Source organism: Scyliorhinus torazame, chromosome 4 (genome assembly GCF_047496885.1).
Source record: "Scyliorhinus torazame isolate Kashiwa2021f chromosome 4, sScyTor2.1, whole genome shotgun sequence".
NCBI classification, from domain to species: domain Eukaryota; kingdom Metazoa; phylum Chordata; class Chondrichthyes; order Carcharhiniformes; family Scyliorhinidae; genus Scyliorhinus; species Scyliorhinus torazame.
The window spans coordinates 151,479,546-151,499,715 of NC_092710.1; the positions used below are offsets into that span (position 1 = coordinate 151,479,546).

The window sequence follows — 20,170 nt, forward strand, 5'->3', positions numbered from 1 at the left end:
ATGATTTCTGAATGCAATACACCTGGCTGGGGTGTTTGCTGAATATTGTGTGGTGTTCCATACCATTTGCAGTTGCCTGAATACTGCAAGATCAGGACAACATTTCATGCTTGGGTTGAAAAGTGCCAAATAACAAGTCCCAGGCAGTGACCATCTCCAACAAGAGAATCTTAACCATTGCCCCCTTGACATTCAATGACATTACCATCGCTGAATCACCCATCATCTACAAGCCTGGAGTAAGGTGGAATATTCTACTTTCTTGGATGTGTGCAGCTCTGGTGCACTCCAGCTCAAAACCATCTGGGGGGAAAAAAGCAGCCTGTTCAGCACTCCATCCGCTACTGGGGTAATGGCAGCATTGTATGCCGTTTAGATATGTTGCAGCCTCCTTCAAGTGCACTTTCCAAGCTTGCAACCTATCTTGCCGAGGAGGAAAGGGAGGGGGGAGGCGATGTGTCCAATATGTAGGATGAGTTTGGGGATGGGGGCAGAGTCCATGGGTCACGATGGACTCTGGGGGTAAGGGAGGTGCCAGCCTCTGGTGAAATATGGAATGTTCACGGGTTAGACAGCCAGTTAAGCTGTCCTGGGTATTCACACGTTTGAGAGCAGAGGTGATAGAACATAGAAAATACAGCTTGGAACAGGCCCTTCGGCCCACGATGTTGTGCCAAACCTTTGTCCTTGATTTATCATAGAATTTACAGTGCAGAAGGAAGCCATTCGGCCCATCGACTGCACCGCCTCTTGGAAAGAGTAACCCCACCCAACACTAATGGCAATTTTGGACACTAAGGGCAATTTATCATGGTCAATCCACCTAATCTGCACATTTTTGGACTGGGAGGAAACCGGAGCACCCAGAGGAAACCCATGCACACACGGGGAGGATGTGCAGACAGTGACCCAAGCCTGAATCGAACCTGGGACCCTGGAGCTGTGAAGCAGTTTTGCTATCCACAATGCTACCGTGCTGCCCTTAAGAACAAATTAATCCACACTATATCATTTTACCGTAATCCATGTACCTATCCAATAGCTGCTTGAAGGTCCCTAATGTTTCCGACTCAACTACTTCCACAGGCAGTGCATTCCATGGCTGCAGGAAGGTGACAATGGCAATTAAGAATTATGAGCTCAATCAAAATTGGGAGGCCACGTTTTGGGGTCTCTGAAAGCAGTGGTCCGGGGGGGAATTATCTTGTTCAAGACCCATTATGCGGTGGGAGAAAGGCTGCAGGGGCAGTTTGACCTGAGGGCAATGGATCAGGCCCGGGGTGGGTGCAGTATGTTGCGACAGGCAGTGTCGAGGGAAGTCTTGTGAGTTAAGTGGGTCCCCAATTATGCAGACAATGCCCGCCCACTAATGAAGGTCACCATCTTTCCACTGGCAACTGAGGCCCGCCAGGCCTTCAGCTGCATCAAGGCGGACATCGCCAAAGCCGCTATGCGCACAGTGGACGAGTCCGTCCCCTTCCAGGTGGAGAGCGACGCATCAAGAGGTTGCTCTCGCCGCCACCCTCAACCAAGCAGGCAGAGCAGTAGCGTTCTTTTCGCGCACCCTCACCTGAAATTGGACACTCAGGTCGAAAAAGAAGCCCAAGCCATCGTGGAAGCCGTGCGGCACTGGAGGCACTAACTCGTTGGTAGGAGGTTTACCCTCGCCACCGACCAACAATCGGTAGCCTTCATGTTCGACAATACGCAGCGGGGCAAAATCAAGAACGATAAGATCTTGAGGTGGAGGATCGAACTCTCCACCTATAACTGCGATATAGTATATCATCCTGGGAAGCTCAACGAGCCCCCAGATGCCCTGTCCCGCGGCACATGCGCCAGCACGCAAGATGACCGACTATGGGCTATCCACGATGACCTCTGCCACCCGGGGGTCACCCGGCCCGTCCATTATATCAAGGCCTGCAACCTGCCCTACTCCACTGAGGAGGTCAGAGCCATGACCAGGGACTGCCCAATCTGTGCGGAGTGTAAGCCGCACTTCTATCGACTGGATAAGGCCCACCTGGTAAAGGCATCCCGACCCTTTGAACGCCTCAGTATCGATTTCAAAGGGCCCCTCCCCTCCAATAACCGCAATACATATTTCCTCAACATCATAGATGAGTTCTCCCGCTTCCTATTTGCAATCCCCTGCCCCGATAAGACCACATCCACTGAGTGCTGAATTTGGTGCATTTTGAGTGCTATAGTAAGGGTTTGGTGACCGAGGGAGTTAGGTGAGGAGGGAGTAAGGTGCTCCTTTCATTTTGTTTCTGACATTTCCACAAAGAGTGAGAAGAGAGCCAGGAGTTTACAGAAAGTGTAGCTGACTGGGAGCAGAGTCGGAGGGCGGAGATCTAGTTAGTCCACAGGGCAGCTATATTCTGTCAGGTAAGAGGGGATGGAGGCTAGGCCAGTTGTATGCTCCTGTAGGATGTGGGTGGTGAGGGATACCACCGGTGTCCCCGCTGACTATACCTGCGGGAAGTGCACCCAACTTCAGCTCCTCAAAGACCGTGTTAGGGAACTGGACCTGAAGATGGATGAACTTCGGATCATCCGGGAGGCAGAGGGGGTGATTGAGAAGAGTTACAGGGAGGTAACCACACCCAAGGTACAGGACAAGAATAGCTGGGTTACAGTCAGGGGGAAAAAAACAAACAGGCAGACAGTGCAGGGATCCCTCGTGGCCGTTCCCCTTCAAAACAAGTATACCGTTTTGGATGCTGTTGGGGGGGATGACCTGCCGGGGGAAGACCCTAGCGGCCAGGTCTCTGGCACTGACTCTGGCTCATGGGCTCAGAAGGGAAGGGGGGAGAATAGAAAAGCAATAGTTGTAGGAGATTCAATGGTTAGGGGAATAGATAGGAGATTCTGTGGTCGCGAGCGAGACTCCCGGAAGGTATGTTGCCTCCCGGGTGCCAGGGCCAGGGATGTCTCGGATCGTGGCTTCAGGATCCTTAAGGGGGAGGGTGAGCAGCCAGAAGTCGTGATGCACATTGGTACCAACGACATAGGTAGGAAAAGGGGTGTGGAGGTAATAAACAAGTTTAGGGAGTTAGGCTGGAAGTTAAAAGCCAGGACAGACAGAGTTGTCATCTCTGGTTTGTTGCCGGTGCCACGTGATAGCGAGGCGAGGAATAGGGAGAGAGTGCAGTTGGACACGTGGCTGCAGGAATGATGTAGGAGGGAGGGCTTCAGGTATTTGGATAATTGGAGCGCATTCTGGGGAAGGTGGGACCTGTACAAGCAGGACGGGTTGCATCTGAACCAGAGGGGCACCAATATCCTGGGAGGGAGGTTTTCTAGTACTCTTCGGGAGGGTTTAAACTAATTTGGCACGGGAATGGGAACCGGATTTGTAGTCCAGCAACTAAGGTAGCCGATATTCAGGATGCCAAAGCGTGTAATGAGGCAGTAGGGAAGGGAACACTGACAAAGGAGAGTACTTGCAGGCACGGAGATGGGTTGAAGTGTGTATACTTCAACGCAAGAAGCATCAAGAATAAGGTGGGTGAACTTAAGGCATGGATCGGTACTTGGGACTACGATGTGGTGGCCAGCACGGAAACTTGGATAGAAGAGGGGCAGAAATGGTTGTTGGAGGTCCCTGGTTATAGATGTTTCAATAAGATTAGGGAGGGTGGTAAAAGAGGTGGGGGGGGGGGGGTGCATTGTTAATTAGAGATAGTATAACAGCTGCAGAAAGGCAGTTCGAGGAGTATCACCCTAATGAGGTAGTATGGGTTGAAGTCAGAAATAGGAAAGGAGCAGTCACCTTGTTAGGAGTTTTCTATAGGCCCCCCAATAGTAGCAGAGATGTGGAGGAACAGATTGGGAAACAGATTTTGGAAAGGTGCAGAAGTCACAGGGTAGTAGTCATGGGTGACTTTAACTTCCCAAATATTGAGTGGAAACTCTTTAGATCAAATAGTTTGGATGGGGTGGTGTTTGTGCAGTGTGTCCAGGAAGCTTTTCTAACACAGTATGTAGATTGTCCGACCAGAGGAGGGGCAATATTGGATTTAGTACTTCGTAATGAACCAGGGCAAATGATAGATTTGTTAGTGGGGGAGCATTTTGGAGATAGTGACCACAATTCTGTGGCTTTCACTTTAGTAATGGAGAGGGATAGGTGCGTGCAACAGGGCAAGGTTTACAATTGGGGGAAGGGTAAATACGATGTTGTCAGACAAGAATTGAAGTGCATAAGTTGGGAACATAGGCTGTCAGGGAAGGACAAAAGTGAAATGTGGAACTTGTTCAAGGAACAGGTACTACGTGTCCTTGATATGTATGTCCCTGTCAGGCAGGGAAGAGATGGTCGAGTGAGGGAACCATGGTTGACAAGAGAGGTTGAATGTCTTGTTAAGATGAAAAAGGAGACTTATGTAAGGCTGAGGAAACAAGGTTCAGACAGGGCATTGGAGGGATACAAGATAGCCAGGAGGGAACTGAAGAAAGGGATTAGGAGAGCTAAGAGAGGGCATGAACAATCTTTGGCGGGTAGGATCAAGGAAAACCCCAAGGCCTTTTACACATATGTGAGAAATATGAGAATGACTAGAGCGAGGGTAGGTCCGATCAAGGACAGTAGCGGGAGATTGTGTATTGAGTCTGAAGAGATAGGAGAGGTCTTGAACGAGTACTTTTCTTCTGTATTTACAAATGAGAGGGGCGATATTGTTGGAGAGGACAGTGTGAAACAGATTGGTAAGCTCGAGGAAATACTTGTTAGGAAGGAAGATGTGTTGGGCATTTTGAAAAACTTGAGGATAGACAAGTCCCCCGGGCCTGACGGGGTATATCCAAGGATTCTATGGGAAGCAAGAGATGAAATTGCAGAGCCGTTGGCAATTATCTTTTCGTCCTCACTGTCAACAGGGGTGGTACCAGGGGATTGGAGAGTGGCGAATGTCGTGCCCCTGTTCAAAAAAGGGACTAGGGATAACCCTGGGAATTACAGGCCAGTTAGTCTTACTTCGGTGGTAGGCAAAGTAATGGAAAGGGTACTGAAGGATAGGATTTCTGAGCATCTGGAAAGACACTGCTTGATTAGGGATAGTCAGCACGGATTTGTGAGGGGTAGGTCTTGCCTTACAAGTCTTATTGAATTCTTTGAGGAGGTGACCAAGCATGTGGATGAAGGTAAAGCAGTGGATGGAGTGTACATGGATTTTAGTAAGGCATTTGATAAGGTTCCCCATGGTAGGCTTCTGCAGAAAGTAAGGAGGCATGGGATAGTGGGAAATTTGGCCAGTTGGATAACGAACTGGCTAACCGATAGAAGTCAGAGAGTGGTGGTGGATGGCAAATATTCAGCCTGGATCCCAGTTACCAGTGGCATACCGCAGGGATCAGTTCTGGGTCCTCTGCTGTTTGTGATTTTCATTAATGACTTGGATGAGGGAGTTGAAGGGTGGGTCAGTAAATTTGCAGACGATACGAAGATTGGTGGAGTTGTGGATAGTAAAGAGGGCTGTTGTCGGCTGCAAAGAGACATAGATAGGATGCAGAGCTGGGCTGAGAAGTGGCAGATGGAGTTTAACCCTGAAAAGTGTGAGGTTGTCCATTTTGGAAGGACAAATATGAATGCGGAATACAGGGTTAACGGTAGGGTTCTTGGCAATGTGGAGGAGCAGAGAGATCTTGGGGTCTATGTTCATACATCTTTGAAAGTTGCCACTCAAGTGGATAGAGCTGTGAAGAAGGCCTATGGTGTGCTCGCGTTCATTAACAGAGGGATTGAATTTAAGAGCCGTGAGGTGATGATGCAGCTGTACAAAACTTTGGTAAGGCCACATTTGGAGTACTGTGTACAGTTCTGGTCGCCTCATTTTAGGAAGGATGTGGAAGCTTTGGAAAAGGTGCAAAGAAGATTTACCAGGATGTTGCCTGGAATGGAGAGTAGGTCTTACGAGGAAAGGTTGAGGGTGCTAGGCCTTTTCTCATTAGAACGGAGAAGGATGAGGGGCGACTTGATAGAGGTTTATAAGATGATCAGGGGAATAGATAGAGTAGACAGTCAGAGACTTTCCCCGGGTGGAACAAACCATAACAAGGGGACATAAATTTAAGGTGAAAGGTGGAAGATATAGGGGCGATGTCAGAGGTAGGTTCTTTACCCAGAGAGTAGTGGGGGCATGGAATGCACTGCCTGTGGAAGTAGTTGAGTCGGAAACATTAGGGACCTTCAAGCAGCTATTGGATAGGTACATGGATTACGGTAAAATGATATAGTGTAGATTTATTTGTTCTTAAGGGCAGCACGGTAGCATTGTGGATAGCACAATTGCTTCACAGCTCCAGGGTTCCAGGTTCGATTCCGGCTTGGGTCACTGTCTGTGCGGAGTCTGCACGTCTTCCCCGTGTCTGCGTGGGTTTCCTCCGGGTGCTCCGGTTTCCTCCCACAGTCCAAAGATGTGCAGGTTAGGTGGATTGGCCATGATAAATTGCCCTTAGTGTCCAAAATTGCCCTTGGTGTTGGGTGGAGGTGTTGAGTTTGGGTAGGGTGCTCTTGCCAAGAGCCGGTGCAGACTCAAAGGGCCGACAGGCCTCCTTCTGCACTGTAAATTCAATGATAATCTATGATTAATCTAGGACAAAGGTTCGGCACAACATCGTGGGCCGAAGGGCCTGTTCTGTGCTGTATTTTCTATGTTCTATGTTCTGTCATTAGAGCCCTGCATAGTGTCTTCACCCTGTTTGGTTTCCCCAGTTATGTCCACAGCGACCGGGGTTCGTCGTTCATGAATGACGAACTGCGTCAGTACATGCTCAGTAAGAGCATCGCCTCGAGCAGGACTACCAGTATAACCCCAAGGGAAACGGGCAGGTGGAGAGGGAGAACACGACGGTCTGGAAGACCCTCCTACTGACGCTGCGGTCCAGGAATCTCCCAGTTTCTCACTGGCAGGAGGTCCTCCCCGATGCGCTCCACTCTATCAGGTCCCTCCTTTGCACGGCCACAAACCAGACTCCTCATGACCGCTTGTTTGTTTTCCATAGGGGAGCTACCTCCGGAGCCTCGCTTCCGTCCTGGCTGAAGACACTGGGACCAGTCCTCCTCAGAAAACACGTCAGGAGCCATAAGACCGACCCTCTGGTGGAGAGGGTCCAGCTCCTACACTCCAACCCCCAGTATTATGTCGAACACCCTGATGGCCGACAAGATACCGTCTCCCTCCGGAACCTGGCCCCCGCAGGCTCCACCACCACCACAGCCCCCTCACTATATCCGCCCAAACTACCATGTCCAGTGCCCCCACCCCTATATGGCTCCCGCACTCCCTCCCGCCCACCACACCAGTCCACAGGAATGAAGCTCCAGAAGAGGCGCTCCGAAGTCCACACATGTGCCCGCACCGGCCCCACCTTCGCTGCCAGCATGGGTGAGCCCGACACCCGGACCAGCAGCAACACCACAATCCGTGCGCCGGACTGGCTGAACTTATGAGCCCGTCACCCCCGCTGGACTTCATTTTTTTTAACAGGGGGTGAATGTGGTGAATGTTTAGTACTAGTAATTCACCAGTGTATTAGTATCATGTTCTGCCATTGTGTTACAGCTATGTTATGTTGTTAACCCTGTGGGCTCCACCTTTGGGCCATTGTGTGGCTTCACCCACAGGGGGTTATGTTGGGGCATGCACGAGCTCCGCCCATATCTCCTCCCCGTGAAAGGATGTATAAAGAGCAGTTGACCTGTAGGCAGTTCCCAGTATTGTACCAGTCGCAGGCAGGCACTGCTCTAAGCTGATTAAAACCACGGTTTACTTCTACTCGTGTCTTTGAGTGAATTGATGGTCGCATCACAAGCATACTAGATAAAGGAAACTAGCGAAATGTATGACCGACTGGTAGAAAGGGCCGACACCGCACTAGACACAACAAGAAAGAAATGGGAGGAGGACCTGGGGATTGAAATAGAGTGGAGTCTCTGGAGCGAAGCACTGCATAGGGTCAACTCCACCTCCACGTGTGCAAGGCTCAGCCTGACGCAACTAAAAGTGGTACATAGAGCCCATTTAACAAGAACCCGTATGAGTAGGTTCTTCCCGGAAGTGGAGGATAGATGTGAACGGTGCCAAGGAGGCCCGGCCAACCACGCCCACATGTTCTGGTCTTGCCCCAGACTTACAGGGTACTGGACAGCCTTCTTCTAGGCAATGTCCAAAGTGGTGGGGTTAAGGTGGAGCCATGCCTGAAAGTGGCAGTCTTCGGGGTTTCAGACCAGTCAGATCTATTCCTGGGGAGGACGCCCTTGCCTTTGTCTCCCTGATCGCCCGCCGCAGAATCCTATTTGGCTGGCGGTCAGCAGCACCACCCAAAGCTGCAGACTGGCTGTCCGACCTCTCAGAATCTCTCCAAATGGAGAAAACCAAATTCGTCATCCGAGGGTCAGACGACGGCTTCCACAGAACGTGGGAGCCATTCACCCAATTGTTCTGAGACCTGTTTGTGGCCAATGAACAAGCAGAATAGCCAGGTAGCCAAAAATCAGTGGAAAGTAGCCAAAGCATGAGAGGGAGAGATAGACCAGGAAGTGGGGGGGGGGGGGGGGGGGGGGGTGCAGCTAAACCTAAGAAAAAAAAAGAGGAAGGAAAGGCGAACCATAGGAGGGGGGAGGGGGCAGAAGCGGGGGCGAGGGGGGGGGGGAGAGGGAAGGGACAGGGAACAATAGAGGAGAACCAGGGAGGTGGGGGGGGGGGGTAGGGGGGGAGGCAGGGAAACGTTAACAAACTTGGCATCTACAGGAACAAAGAACAAGGAGAATGCAGGAGAAAAACGGAAGGAACGGCTGAAGTGAAGGTGAGCACGATATGACAACGGCAGCGAGATCCGTCCGGGAGAAGCAAGCGGCAACACTAACACCAGACCCATTCGAGTATTTTCTAAATGGGGAAATGCTTAGGAAGTGCAAAGGGATTTAGGAGTCCTAGATCAGGATTCTCTTAAGGTTAACCTGAAGGTTCAGTCGGCAGTTCGGATGGCAAATGCAATGTTAGCATTCATGTCGAGAGGACTTGAATACAAGACCAGGGATGTACCTCTGAGGCTGTATAAGGCTCTGGCCAGACCCCATTTGGAGTACTGTGAGCAGCTTTGGGCCCCTTTTCTAAGGAAGGATGTGCTGGCCTTGGAAAGGGTCCAGAAGAGAGCCACAAGAATGATCCCTGGAATGAAGAGCTTGTCATTTGAGGAATGGTTGAGGATTCTGGATCTGTACTCGTTGGAGTTTAGAAGGGTGAGGGGGGATCTTATTGAAACTTACAGGATACTGCGAGGCCTGGATAGAGTGGATGTGGAGAGGATGTTTCCACTAGTAGGTGTCATGTGAGAGCACCTTTAAGAAATGGATGTTTATCGGATGGCTGCAGTGATGTAAGAGTGTGGGTGGAGCTGGGCTGTCTGTCTGCTTTTACTTTCACTTCGGGCTGTCTGCTACAGGGTGTGTTTTTAGTTTCGTTTTGAGAGCTGGATAGCTGCAGTCACAGCAAGAAGCTGTATTAGTCTCTCTCTCTGCAATCTAAAGGCTGTCTCTAGATCCTTTGGTGAGTTAACAATAATACCTGTTTCTGTGGAGAAGTTAAACCTGATGTCTTTCTGTAAAAAGTTTTTTTTTTGTCGCAGAAGGCTGTGGAGGCCAAATCACTGAGTGTCTTTAAGACAGAGATAGATAGGTTCTTGATTAATAAGGGTATCAGGGGTTATGGGGCGAAGGCAGGAGAATGGGGATGAGAAAAATTTCAGCCATGATTGAATGACGGAGCAGACTCGATGGGCTGAGTGGCCTAATTCTGCTCCTATGTCTTATGGTCTTATGTACAAATTGTACACTCTGGATGTTAAAGTTGTGTTATTATGTTAAACATGTTTGGAATAAAATACCTTTAAAAATAAATCTTCAAGCAAACTGCTAATTAATTGTTCTGGCCATTGGATAAATTCCTGTTATTTTAAACTCTGAGGTTATTTAGCAGCTCAACTGATGATTGGTTTGTGTGATTCCTAATTTAATAAGGCAATGGGAGTCCACAGCGAGACCAGTTCACACATGAGGCCCAGTCAATCTCACTCGTACTCCTCGAGGAGGACGGGGAAACAACCGTCCCCGCACCGCACGTCCCGTGCTGGTTAATACACCAAACAAATCCAACATTTACACTTAATTTTCACCATCCAGGGCAGCACGGTGGTGCAGAGGTCCCAGGTCCGAATCCGGCTCTGGGTCACTGTCCGTGTGGCATTTGCACATTCTCCCCGTGTTTGCATGGGTTTCGCCCCCACAACCCAAAAAGACGTGCAGGGTAGGTGGATTGGCCACGCTAAATTGCCACTTAATTGGAAAAAATGAATTGGGTACTCAAATTTATATTTTAAAAAAGTTGCACCATCCTGGGGCGGCACGGTGGCGCAGTGGTTGGCACTGCAGCGTCATGGTGCCGAAGACCCGGGTTCGATCCCGGCTCTGGGTCACTATCCTTGTGGAGTTTGCACATTCTCCCCGTGTCGGCGTGGGTCTCACCCCCACAACCCAAAGATGTGCAGGGTAGGTGGATTGGCCACGCTCAATTGTCCCTTAAATCGGGAAAAAAAGAATTAGGTACCCTACATTTATTTTTTTAAAGCTTGCTTCGCCCTTATGACCTGTGATTAGTTCAGTCTTTCAGTACTATTAACGTTCTTGTATAGGCTGCACAGTCAAATTATAACTGGAAATTTTGTGTAGATTAGCTACATGCAGTGCTGCCACCTTGTGGGCACAGCCACTAACAGTGCATACCAGGGACATGGGGCTGGATTCTCCAAAAATGGGGCTATGCCCCCACGCCTGTGTAAAAACGCTGGTGTTCTACTCCAGACTTTCCTTGAAAATATATACAGCTATTCCTGCAGAGGGCTGGCAGGGCCCCGGGGAACTTCACGCAGATTTGGCTGCGGTTACGGGCCCCTGCACATCCGGTTCCGAGTCCGCGCACGGCAGCGGCCTCCGGCGGCCGAGTCGAACGCGATGGCGAATTCAGCCGGCGGACCTGGACCAAAATCCAAGGTCCCAACGATTTGCCCTGCGCCGCTCCATCTAACCTGCCCAATTGTCGCCCCAGCCGCCCATAAGGCCCCCCCCCCCGGTATTTGATCCCCCCGCTCCCCACCAGGGCGGCTGCAGACCGAGTCCGCAGCCGCCGCGCGACAGTCCCGACCGGCCATACGTGGTTAGAACCACGCCGTCGGGAATTTGGCCGGTTGGGACCGGAGCATCGCTAGGAGGGCCCCAGCCACTTTGCGGAGAATCGCGGGAGCGAAGCCGGGCCCAATCCTCGCGTAAATGTGGATTCTCCGCCCCCGCGCCAAACGCAAATTTCGGCGCGAGGCTGCGGAGAATTCAGCCCATAGTATATGGTGTTCTCTGAAGTTGATCCCATCTAGGTTATAAAGCTTTTGTTAAATTTGTTTGTAACTAATAGCTAAGTTGCTTTACAATTGGTTTCAGTAACAATTGAAGATAACAGTGCCTATAGCATTGCACACACTACCCTCTAAACAAGTCCCGAAAGACATGCTGTGTCTGCATGGGTTTCCTCCGGGTGCTCCGGTTTCCTCCCACAAGTCCTGAAAGACGTGCTGTTAGGTGAATTCTCCCTCAGTGTACCCGAATAGGCACCGGAATGCGGCGACAGGGGGATTTTCACAGTAACTTCCTTGCAGTGTTAATATAAGCCTGCTTGTGACAATAATAAAGATTATTATATTATTATAAATGATACGCTGGCTTTCCAAGCATACAACTATAAGAAGGAATGGTAGTGAGGTGGAGAGGTTTGGGGAAGAAATTCTTGAGTTTATGGCCTTGGCACCTGGAAGCAGAGCTGCCAATGGAGGAACAATTAAAATCTGACATCTAGGAGGTAAGAATTTGAAGAATGCAGAGATCTCACAGGTGGTAGGGCTTTAAAGACGGGAAGTGGTGTGGCCATGGAGGGATTTGGAAACAATGATGAGAGATGTTGCATGACAAGGAGCCAATGTAGATCAGTGAGTACAGGGTTGATGGGTGAATGGAACTTGAACTTGGCAGGGGTATAATTGGACAATGCCATGGAGGCAGAATTAGGTGGTCTTGATGATGGCAAGGATATGATCTGAAGTGCAGCTCAGTCTAATATGACACCAAGTATTAAATAGTCTGGATCTGACCTCAGTTGACAGAGGGATGGAGTTGGTGACTAGGGAACTGATTAGCGGGGGGCGGGGGGGGGGGGGGCATAGTGTTTTCAGTCTTCCCAATATTTAATCAGGAAATTCCTGCTCCTCCAGGACTGGATATTGGACAAGGAGTCTGATAATTTCAAGACAGTGGAGTGATGCTGAGGTAGACCTGGTGTTCATGTAGATGAGGCATAGGATGGGATCAATCTTCGGGGAACACTGGAAGTAATGTTTCATGAGCGGAACGAGGAGCTGTTGCAAGTGGGACTTTGGCTATGACTAGATAGATAAGAATGGAATACAGTCCCAGCTGGGTGACAATGGAGGAGCACATTTCTAACTTGGATTCCCTTCTTTAGCTCTCAAACTACCGTTTAGTCACAGTGTTAAATAATTAGGTCCTTCCCTTGACAACCTCATCCTGACAAGACCAAAGTTTGTGTCCCATGACAAACTCTTCCCCTCAGCGCAGAAAAAGGCCATTTGACTTGTTAAGTTTGTGCTGTTGTGTTTTCTCCCACATCAGCTACCTGCTACTATGGTACAACAGTGGCAACACATCAAAATGGGATTGGCGATCACTGGGATGGATCAGGACGGACTCCCTGAGCCTGAATGGAGACCACCAGGGTTCACTAGGCAGTCTCCCCTGTCGTGTTGGGTGTTCCGCTATACAAAAGAACCAACACGGTTGTAGATGGTACAACTCTGTTTTATTATTCTTGATAACATCTACTGTATACTTTTGGTTGTGGTTCGTACTTTACCAGTTAACCTGCGGACCCAGCCCTTGCACTATCTTAGAGAGGCACTCAGCACATGGTGTATGTCTGAGTGGCACGCCCTGAGCTCTGTGCTCTGAGCTATCTCCTGGTGGAAAGAGCGGGAACTGTGGTGTTCCCTGTTTTATAGTGTGTGTGCTCTCACTGGTGATTGGCTGTGATGTTGCGTGTGTGTTGATTGGCCCGTTGATCTGTCAATCAGTGTGTGTGTGTTTGCACCATGATATGTTTATATGAATATCATGACATCCCCCCTTTTCACAAGAATATGTGCCTCTATGGTAATAAATATTGGTGTGTACTGAGTGCAGCTGAATATGTGTGTGCAATATTTACAATATGTACATGAGGCTAAACTATATACATAGAAAGGTGTCAGGTGCAACATAGCAACGAGGTTGTACCACAAACAAAACAAGTGCAATCATTAAATATCGAAAGAGAACTCCTGGAACGACAAAAAGAGAAACACATTAACATTGTTGCACAACAATTCAGTGAGTCCAATGTGCAAACAGGCTCATAAGTCCAGCCTAGTAGGTGGGCGACGAACTCGGGTTGACCGCCTCAAGGGTGGGTCAAGATCCACCGGCTGAGGAATGGGCCTGGCCACGGGCGATAGAGGAATAGGCATAGTGGCAGGAAGCTCCACAAAGCTGACATCAGGGACAACAGGAGGGCGTGGCACAGGTGCATGATCACGTAGCGAGTGCGGAAGCAGCCGAAGGGCCCGCCGATTATGCCAGCGAATGGAGCCATCAGGCATGCGAGCCAGGAACGAGCGGGGAGCCACGTGGCGGAGAACTTCGGCAGTTGCCGACCAGCCACCCTCTGGTAGGTGTATGCGGACGTTGTCTCCAGGCGCCAGGGCAGGAAGATCAATTGCCCGAGTGTCATGTGCCACCTTCTGCTGAGCACGCTGCTGTCGCATCCTTTGCAGTACTGGAGCATGGTCGGGTTTAGGAACATGAATGGACGGTACAGTGGTCCTAAGGGCGCGACCCATCAACAGCTGGGCTGGCGAGAGGCCAGCAGGGCTAAACAGAAGTCAGATCCGGCATCAGTAGCCTTGCGGAGGAGCCGCTTCACGATATGGACGCCCTTTTCCGCCTTGCCATTTGACTGGGGATGCAGAGGTCTGGACGTCACGTGTGTGAAGCCATACGAAGCGGCAAAAGAAGACCATTCTTGGCTTGCAAAACAGGGCCCATTGTCCGACATGACGGTAAGCGGAATGCCATGGTGAGCGAAGGTTTCCTTGCATGTTCTGATTACAGCTGATGATGTCAAATCGTGCAGGCGTTTGACTTCTGGATAATTTGAAAAATAGTCAATTATGATGACGTAGTCCCTGCCGAGCGCATGAAAAAGGTCCACACCCACCTTCGCCCAGGGGGACGTTACCAACTCATGGGGCTGAAGTGTCTCAGGGGGTTGCGCCGGCTGAAACCTTTGGCAGGTGGGACAGTTGAGCACCATGTTGGCGATGTCATCGCTGATGCCCGGCCAGTACACAGCTTCTCGGGCCCTCCGCCTGCACTTCTCAACCCCGAGATGGCCTTCGTGTAATTGTTCGAGGACCAGCCTGTGCATGCTGTGTGGAATCACAATCCGGTCCAACTTTAGGAGGACACCGTCAATGACGGCCAAGTCGTCCCGGACATTGTAGAATTGTGGGCACTGTCCTTTGAGCCACCCTTCCGTCATGTGGCGCATCACACGTTGTAGAAGGGGGTCAGCCGCAGTCTCCTGGCGAATACGGGCCAGATTTGCATCATCAGCTGGCAGATTTGCCGATGTGAAGGCCACATGCGCTTTGACCTGACAGACGAACCCCTCCCCGATTCGGGCGGTGTGCTCACTGCTCTGGACAGCGCATCCGCGATGATGAGGTCCTTTCCCGGGGTGTAGACCAGTTGGGAGTCGTACCTCCGGAGCTTGAGCAGAATGCGCTGGAGGCGAGGGGTCATCTCATTAAGGTCCTTTTGTATGATGCCGACCAGGGGGTGATGGTCGGTTTCCACGGTGAACTGAGGGAGACCATACAGATAGTCGTGGAATTTATCTATGCCGGTTAACAAACCCAGGCACTCCTTCTCAATCTGCGCATCGCGCTGTTCTGTGGGGGTCATGGCCCGCGAGGCATAGGCGACCGGGGCCCATGATGCAGTGTCGTCCCGTTGCAGGAGTACCGCCCCAATGCCGGACTGGCTGGCATCAGTCGAGAGCTTTGTATCTCGAGTAGTGTCGAAGAACGCCAATACCGGGGCTGTGGTGAGCTTGATCTTGAGCTTCTCCCATTCCTTCTGGTGTGCGGGCAGCCACTGGAACTCCGTGGTCTTCTTCACCAGGTGGCGAAGAGCCGTTGTGTGGGAGGCAAGGCTGGGAATGAACTTCCCCAGGAAGTTGACCATCCCGAGAAAGCGTAGCACTGCCTTCTTGTCTGCCGGCTGCGGCATGGCTGGAATAGCTGTCACTTTGTCTGCATCCGGACGCACCCCTGACCGGGATATGTGGTCCCCCAGAAACTTTAGCTCAATTTGGCCAAAAAAACACTTGGCTCGGTTGAGGCGCAGGCCGTGTTCTCATATCCGAGCAACGACGCGCTCGAGACGACTGATGTGCTCCTGTAGTGTGGTGGACCAGATGATGACGTCGTCAACATAGACGCGCACCCCTTCGATGCCCTCTATCATCTGTTCCATGATCCGATGAAACACCAAAGGATGATGCCAAATGGCATCCTATTATAGCAGTACCTGCCAAAGGGAGTGTTGAAAGTACACAGCTTCCTGCTGGACTGATCCGGTTGAATCTGCCAAAAACCCTTTGAGGCATCAAGCTTTGTAAAAATTTTAGCCCAGGCCATTTCGCTCATGATTTCTTCCTGTTTGGGTATGGGGTAGTGTTCCCTCATGATGTTATTGTTCAGGTCTTTCGGGTCGATGCAGATCCAGAGTTCGCCAGAGGGCTTTTTAATGCACACCATGGAGCTGACCCATGGCGTGGGCTCCGTGACCCGGGAAAGCACTCCTTGGTCCTGGAGATCCTGCAGCTGCTGCTTGAGGCGGTCCTTGAGTGGTGCTGGGACTCTACGAGGTGCGTGAATGACCGGGGTGGCGTACGGTTTGAGCCGTATTCTGTATGTGTAGGGCAGTGTAGGCCCTCGAAAGCCTCCTTGTTGTGGGCGAGGAGCGAGTGGAGCTGTGCCCTAAAGTCTGCATCCGGGAAATCGGACGTGCCTTCTGGAGACAGAGCGTGTACCCGCTGAACGAGGTGGAGATCCTTGCATGCCTGTGAGCCTAACAGAGAGTCCTTCGAGGATCCAACTATCTCAAAAGACAGTGTGGCTGTGTATGAATTGTGTGTAACCTCGAGCTGGCAGGATCCCATGTCGGGATAACATTGCCGTTATAATCGACCATCTGACAGCGGGATGGCCGAATCGGTGGTCTGACCTTCAAGGCGTGGCAGGCTGACCATGCAATGAGATTGGCGGAGGCGCCAGTGTCTAAACGGAATGATTGGTGATCGGTTGACCGTTAGGGTGGCACACCATTCATCATCCGGATTAACGCTGTGCACTGGCATCGGCTGGTGGGTTCTACTTGGGGACATCCGGTTTCTGTCAATTACCGCAACGCGGAAGGCTTCCCGGTCGTCGATATCACCGGTCTGTACATCGTCAGGGTACGACTCGGTGTATGGAGGCTGAATGGCCCGCACGTCCCTGCGAGGCTGGCGGAATTGGGGAACGTTGGCAGGTTGAGCTGCTCGACAGCAGGCCGCGTAGTGGCCCATCTTGCCACAGCGGGCCGATTTGTCGATTTTTCGCTGGACATTGCCGCTTTAAATGTGCGGATCCACAGTTGCCACACGTCGTGATGTCATGGCGTTCGTTGTGCCATCGCGCATGTACAGTTCGGTCCTGCCTAGAGTGCGCCTGCGCGTCACGTCCCTCTGCGTCGACATCTCTTTTGGCGCGTACAAGCGCGGGAGGCCGCGGAAAGCGCTCGAAATAGCCGCCCTCGTCCGGGCCGTGGGCCGGGAGGAACTCAATGGAGTGGACCCGCTCGACCTCGTGGGATCCCTGCCGTGCCGATTCGGCCGCCTGGAATTGGGAGTAGCGGCTGGTCACGTTTTCATGGAGGACGCAGGTTTCGATGCCGGTGGCTAGGGTGAGGCTCTTTATTTTGAGGAGCTGCTGGCGTAGGGTGCCCGAGGTGACCCCAAAAACTATCTGGTCCCAAATCATGGAATCGGAGGTGGCCTCATAGCCGCAGGACTGCGCGAGGATACGGAGGTGTGTCAAAAAAGATTGAAAAGGGTCATCCTTACCCTGCAGGCGCTGCTGGAAGAGGTACCTCTCGAAGTTCTCGTTCACTTCGACGCTGAAGTGTTGCTCAAGTTTTAGAAGTACCGTCTTGTACTTCGTCTTGTCCTCGCCTTCCGTGAATACCAGGGAGTTGTAGATGTGGATGGCGTGTTGCCCTGCCGTGGAGAGGAGGAGGGCGATCTTCCTGGTGTCCGATGCATTCTCCCTGTCTGTGGCTTCTAGGAAGAACTGGAAGCGCTGTTTAAACAGGTTCCAGTTGACGCGGAGATTTCCAATGATTTGGAGTGGCTGCGGCGGGCTGATGGTGTCCATGGAGCAGGATGGCGGATCTCTGAAGATGTGCAGGTAGGTCTCACAGTTGCTGGGTTCCAACCCTGGTATTATGTCGTGTTGGGTGTTCCGATATACACAAACAAACCAACACGGTTGTAGATGGTACAACTCTGTTTTATTATTCTTGATAACATCTACTGTATACTTCTGGCTGTGGTTTGTACTTCACCAGTTAACCTGTGGACCCAGTCCTTGCACTCTCTTAGAGAGACACTCAGCACATGGTGTATGTCTGAGTGGCACGCTGTGAGCTCTGTGCCCTGAGCTATCGCCTGCTGGAATGAGCTTGAACTGCGGTGTTCCCTGTTTTATAGTGCGTGTGCTCTTGCTTGTGATTGGCTGTGATGTTGCATGTGTGTTGATTGGTCTGTTGATCTGTCCATCAGTGTGTGTGTGTGTTTGCACCATGATATGTTTATATGAATATCATGACATCCCCAAGCAGCAGCGGGTCCACCAGACTTTGAAAAGAGTGCTACTGGCAGCAGGAGAGGGCCTTAATTGGCCACTTGCGTGGCTTCTGGGCAGATAGTCCATCCTCCAAGTTCCCTGCTACTGGCAGAATGTCATGGTTCCAGGAAGGCGATTCAACCTTCCCTCTTGATTTTCTGGCCCCCTTTTCATCCCCAATTCCTATCTTGTTCTTGTGGACCCCCTGTTATGAGCCAGGGTTTAGAGAACCCCAAAGTGTATCATGGAGTTCACCTGACACACAACTTTTAATAGATTGTGGTATGGGGAGCACACAGCCCACTCTACAGGTGTGGTACAGCAGAAATAGAAAAGTAATTTTTAAAGCAAAACAATGTTTATTCTATGAACTCAAGGTAACCTTTTTAAAACATACAGAGACCATCTTAGCAACATTAATTCAAATACAACTCCCAAAGAATACAACACTAAATAATCCTTTAAGCTTTCCTTTTAACATTCTTACTTATTTAACATAACTTCCATACAACTTAAAACACCTTTTACCAGAAGCACATCAGGTTAAAGTCATTACTGTTATTAGTTTTAAATCACCAGGATCGATTTACAGTCTTCAGATTACAGAGAGAGATTCATACACCTTCTGGCTGTGACTGCAGCTATCCAGCTCTCAAAAAGGTAACTAAAACAAACCCTGCAGCAAACAGCCTAAAACGAAAGTAAAAAGCTGACAGACAGCCCAGTTCCACCCACTCTCTGACATCACTGTAGTACTAAACACCCATTTCTTAAAGGTACTCTCACTACAGATATTTATATACATACCCATTTATAAACACCCATTTCTTAAAGGTACTCTCACATGACACCTCCCCCCAAGAAAAAATAAATAAACCATCAACTTCAAGATGGTCTCATTTTTCTCCTTTTCACTATCCTTTAAGAAATGCATACAGTAAATATACTTCTTCGTTTCAAAAAACAACACACGCAAAAAGGTATAGTAATATAGTCAATTTTTTTTCTTCTCCAACTGGAATCCTTCTCGATTGACAGTCTCTTTGAACAAGAAGGTCCTTGCACGATCTGTCCATTTCTCTACACCTCAGCATTTTTCTTTAAAGTCAGATACTTTAGTTCAATCTGATCACAGAGTCTCTTGTAATTCTCCAACAGAGGAGCATTGGTTATCACAGCTTTCAGGCAGTCAAATGTGTGTTGAAAGTCTACTGTCCATTGAAATTTTCGATGTTTCCTCAGCAAATCCATCAGTGGAGCAACCACGCTACAAACATTTTTCACAAATGTTCGATCAAATCTACTCATGCCAAGAAATTGCATTATTTTCCTTCGTCTTGAGGGTATCGGAAACTCCTCAAGGAAAGTGACTTGGGTTTTTCCAAATTCACTTTTGGCTAAGTTTATCACCAAACCCGCCTCCTGAAGTCGATCAAATAACTCCATCAGATGTTTTAATTGTTCTTTCCATGTCTGGCTTAAAATTACCAGATCGTCGATGTATACCGCACAATTGGGTAATCCTGAAACAACTTTGTTAGTTAACTGTTGAAATGTGGCTGGGGCGTTTTTCATGCCAAATGGCATAACTTTGAATTGGTATATAGCATCTGGAGTCATAAAAGCTGAAATCTCCTTCGTCCTTTCAAATAAAGGTACCTGCCAGTAACCTTTAAGTAAATCCAGTTTGGAAATAAAAGCTGATTGTCCCACTTTCTCAATGCAATCCTCCAAACGTGGGATAGGATAGGAGTCTGTTCTTGTAACTGCATTAACCTTTCTATAGTCCACACACAACCATTGGGTACAGTCTGGTTCTGGTACCATCACTATGGGTGAGCTCCATTGGCTGCAACCTACTTCAAGCATACTCTCAATTTCTTTGTTAACCTGTGCCAATTTTAAAGGGTTAAGTCTGTATAGAAAATAGAACATTACAGCGCAGTACACGCCCTTCGGCCCTCGATGTTGCGCCGACCTGTGAAACCACTCTAAAGCCCATCTACACTATTCCCTCATCGTCCATATGTCTATCCAATGACCATTTGAATGCCCT

General features: G+C 49.9%; 1 long non-coding RNA gene across 1 annotated transcript in view; it reads right to left on the bottom strand.

The window, feature by feature from the left end:
* Positions 1-20,170, bottom strand: part of LOC140410542 (uncharacterized) — a 77,157-nt gene that overhangs the window by 8,281 nt on the left and 48,706 nt on the right. The window lies entirely within an intron of this gene.